Source organism: Macaca mulatta, chromosome X, assembly GCF_049350105.2.
Source record: "Macaca mulatta isolate MMU2019108-1 chromosome X, T2T-MMU8v2.0, whole genome shotgun sequence".
In the NCBI taxonomy this organism is placed as follows: Eukaryota; Metazoa; Chordata; class Mammalia; order Primates; family Cercopithecidae; genus Macaca; species Macaca mulatta.
Window position 1 is genome coordinate 42,064,088 of NC_133426.1, and position 4,319 is coordinate 42,068,406.

The 4,319-nt window shown below is 32.6% G+C and overlaps 1 non-coding gene across 1 annotated transcript; it reads right to left on the reverse strand.

Moving 5' to 3' along the window:
* Positions 1 to 3,950: 3,950 nt before the first annotated feature.
* On the reverse strand, positions 3,951 to 4,057 carry LOC114675181 (U6 spliceosomal RNA). Its single transcript, XR_003726276.2, has one exon. It is a non-coding gene; the product is annotated as a U6 spliceosomal RNA (small nuclear RNA).
* Between the last annotated feature and the right edge of the window lie 262 nt (positions 4,058 to 4,319).

Sequence of the window (4,319 nt, forward strand, 5' to 3'; positions counted from 1 at the left end):
GGGAATATCTGATTTCCAGAGTTGCCATATTATGATATTCAAAATATCCAGCTTTCAACAAAAATTTATGAGGCAAGCAAAGAAACAAGAAAATATGGCCCATACAGAGCAGAAAAAAATGACAATCAACAGAAACTGTCCCCGAGGAATCCCAGATGTTGGACTTTGTAGATTAAAACTTTAAAATAGGTATTTGAACATTTTAAATATGTTCAAAGAGCTAATGGAAACCATGTCTAAAAAGCGAAAGTAGGAAAACAATGTATCATCATATAAAGAATAAGAATATAAAGATAGAAATTACAGGCACACCTCATTTGATTGCACTTCACTTTATTGTGCTTTGCAGGTACTGCATTTTTTTACAAATGGAAGGTTTTTGGCAACCCTGCATTGAGCACGTCTATCGGCACCATTTTTCCAACAGCATGTGCTCACTTTGTGTCTCTCTGCCAACATTTTTAAAGCAATAAAGTATTTTTAAATTAAGTTATGTGCATTTTTTAGACATAATGCTATTGCACACAATAAACTACAGTTAGTGTAAACATAACTTTTATATGCACCAGGAAACCAAAAATTAATGTGACTTGCTTTATTATGATATTTGCTTTATTATCATGATCTAGAACTAAACCTGCAATATCCCTGAGGTATGCTTTTATAAAAAAGAACCAAACAAAAATTCTGGAGTTGAAAAGTAAAATGACTGAAATGAAAAATTCACTAATGGGGCTCAACAGCAGATTCGAGCTGGCAGAAGAAAAAATGAGAAAACTTGAAGATAGGTCAGTTGTGATTAGTCAGTCTGAGGAACAGAAAGTAAAAAGAATGAATAAGAATGAACAGAGTCTCAGCGACCTGTGTACTAACATACACATAATGGGAGTCCAAAAGGAGAGGAGAGAAAGAAAGGGAAAGAAAGAATATTTGAAGAAATAATGAAAAATATAAATCTACACATCCAAGAAGCTCCATGAACTCCCAGTAGGATAAACTCGGTAAACTTGGAATAGAAATAGTTTTACTTCTTCTTTCAAACCTGGATGCCTCTTTTTGTTTGTTTCTTGCCTGATTGCACTAGCTAGGACTTCCATTACAATGTTAGATGGAACTGATGAGAGTGAACATCCTTGCCTTATTCCTAGTCTTAGAAAGAAAACATTCAGTCTTTCACCATTAAGTATGATTTTATCTATAGATCTTTCATAGATGATAGGCTGTTGAGAGTTTTTATAATGAATGGATATTAGATATTGTCAAACACTTTTTCTGAATTTGTTGAGATAATCATGTGGTTTTTGTCCTTCATCTTATTAATATATTACATTAATTTTCAGATGTTAAATTAACCTTGCATTCCCGGGATTAAAAGAATCTCTTGGTATGATGTTTAATATTTTTCACATATTTCTGGCATTTTAGCTTACTTAAATTTTATTGACATTTTTGCATCTATATTCAAGAAGTATATTTATCTGTAGTGTTCCTTTCATGTCATGTTTTTATCTGGCATTGGCATCAGGGTAATATTGGTCTCAGAAAATTAATTGGGAAGAGTTTCCTCCTCCCCTATTTTCTGGAAGAATTTATGAAGGATTGATTTAAATTCTCTAAATGTTTGATTGAATTCCTCAGTAAAGCCATCTTAGCCTAGACTTTTCTTTGTGGGAAGATTTAAAATTACTAATTCAATTTCTCATTGTAGGTCTAGTCATATTTTTTATTTCTTCTTGCGTTAGTTCAGGTGATTTGTATCTTTCTAAGGATATGTCCATTTCATTTAAATTGTTGAATTTTCTGGTATACAGTTGTTCATAGTATTCTCGTTTAATCCTTTTAATTTCTATAAGGTCAATAGTGATGTCTCCTCTTTCATGTTTGAATTTGGTGGTTTATGTCTTCTCCTTTTTTCTTGATCAGTTTATCTAAATTTTTGTCAATTTTGTTGATTATTGCAAAGAACCAATTTTTGGTATCATTGACTCTGTCTGTTGTTTTTCTGTTTTCTACTTCATTGATTTTCACTGTGATCTTTATTATTTCTTCTTTTTGCTTGCTTTGGGTTTAGGTTTCTCTTCTTCTTTTACTTATTAAGGTAAAAGGTTAGGCAATTCATTGGAGATCTTTCTTTTTTTAAATATAGGCATTTGAAGATATAAAAGTCTTTCTAAACACTGTTTTCTCTCTCTGTCATAAAGTTTGATATATTGTGATTCTGTTTTCCTTCAGTTCCTTTCTAATTTCCCTTGCAATTTTTTCTATGACCCATTGGTTATTTAGAAGTGTGTTGTTTAATTTCCAAGTATTTATTGACTTCACAAATTTCCTTTTATTGATTTATAATTTGATCCCAATGTGATTGGAGGACATATTTTATATTGTTTTAATCCTTTTATGCTTATTAAGTGTTATTTTGTGACCAAGTGTCTTAATCCATTCTCTGCTGTGACAACAGAATACCTGAGACTGGATAATTTATAAAGAAATGAGGTTTATTTGACTCATAGTTCTGGAGACTGGGAAGTTCAAGATTGGGTGGCTGCATCTGGTTGGCTTCCAGTGAGGGCTATGTGCTGCATCATAACATGGTGGAGAAGCAGAAGGGGAAGCAGCATGTGCAAAGAAACCAAACACGAGAGGCAGCCTTACTTTATAATAACCTTCTGTCATGGTAACTAATACAGTCCCATGAGAGTGAGAACTCACTCCCATGAGAAAGGCATTAACCCCTCTTAGTGACCTACTCATTTCTTAAAGGTGCCAGCTCCCAACATCACCACACTGAGGATCAAGCCTCAACATAAGTTTTGGTGGGGACAAACAATATTCAAGCCATGGCACCTGGCATATGGTCTATCCTCAAGAATATTCCTTGTGCACTTCAAAAGAATGTATATTTTGCTATTGTTGGATGGGGTGTACTATAGATACAGTTGGTTGATAATGTTGTTCAATTCTTCTATGTCTCTACTGATTTTATGTCTAGTTGTTTTATCCATTCTATAGAGTGGACTATAGAAGTCTTCAACTATTGCTGTTTTTTATTTTATTTCTTACTTCAATTCTGTAAGTTTCTGCCTCATGTATTTTGGAGCTCTGTTGTCAGGTATGTGTATACTTTGTAATTGTTATATCTTCCTGATTAACTAATGCTTTATAATTATAAAATGTTCTTCTTTGTCTGTAGCAATATTTTTTATCTTAATTTTGTCTGTTACTAGTACAGAGACTTTATCTCTCTTATGGTTACTATTTTCATAATATAATTTTTGTACTTTTACTTTCAACTTTTACTATTTGTGTCTTTGAATCTATGTGTGTCTCTTATAGACAGCATATAGCTGGGTCTTGTTTTATATCCAGTATAACTGTGTCTGCCTTTTAATTTGGATGTTTAATCCTTTTACATTTTTAATTAAAATTTTTATTGAGATAAGTGTATATTCATATATAGTACTCAGAAATAACCCAGAACAGTCCCTGGTACATTTTGCCTAGTTTTCTCCAACAACAGTAACATTTTGCAAAACTATAGTATAATATTACAATTTGGATATTGTCAGTGGTATAATCTGTAGCTCTTATTTCTATTTCCCCAGCTTCATTTGTAATCGTTTGTGTGTGTGTGTATGTGTGTGTGTGTGTGTGTGTGTGTCTGTGGGTGAGGGGGTTTATTAAGCTCTATGTAATGTTATCACCTGTGTAGGATAGTGTATCCACCACGACAGTCAAGGTACTGAACAGTTCCAACACCACAAGTATCCCTCATGTTTCCCTTTCACAACTATATCCATATCCCTGCCACCCCCACTGCTGCCCCATCCCTAATCCGTGGAAACCGCTAATCTGACCTCTACTTCTAAAATTATTTCATTTCAAAAATGTTATATAAATAGGACTATGCATTATGTAACCCTTTGGGATTAGCCTTTTTTTTTTAAACTCAGAAGTATGTGGAACACTTCATGAATTTGCATGTCATTCTTGCACAGAAGTCATGCTAATCTTCTTTACATCATTGATATTTTAGTGTATGTGCTGCTGAAGTGAGCACAATCATTTGATTTTTAATGTGGTTATTGATATATTTGTATTTAATCTCATATTTTCAATTTGTTTTCTATTTGTGTCATGCCCTTTTGTTCCTCTATTCCTTCTTTACTGCTGTTTTTGTCCTAAATACTTTTTTTTAGTGTATTATTTAAATTCCTTTTTAAATAGTTTTTAATTATATTTTTGGGAATAATTTTTTTAGTTTTTCTTCTGGAGGAAGTACAGTATGCTTCTAAACTAAAAATGATGTATTTCAGGTAATA